This window comes from Trypanosoma equiperdum (assembly GCF_001457755.1).
Source record: "Trypanosoma equiperdum strain OVI genome assembly, contig: ctg_818, whole genome shotgun sequence".
NCBI classification, from domain to species: domain Eukaryota; phylum Euglenozoa; class Kinetoplastea; order Trypanosomatida; family Trypanosomatidae; genus Trypanosoma; species Trypanosoma equiperdum.
This window is the reverse complement of record NW_027124774.1, coordinates 1-220: the sequence shown is the minus strand read 5'-3', so window position 1 is coordinate 220 and position 220 is coordinate 1.

The window sequence follows — 220 nt, the reverse complement described above, 5'->3', positions numbered from 1 at the left end:
TTGTCATTCATAAGGCCCCTCTTTTGCTTGCATTTTCGCTTCTAGCATTAATTTTTTTAAATAGATTTACTCAAATTTATGAATTTTATGAAACATGCTGTTTTTACGAGAAATTCATTAAAAATTTTAAATTTTGTTATATTTTAACACTTTTTGATGAAATGTTCAAATTAGTAAATGTTTTTCAAATTTGCGCAAACTATGAATAATAGTGGCCCAC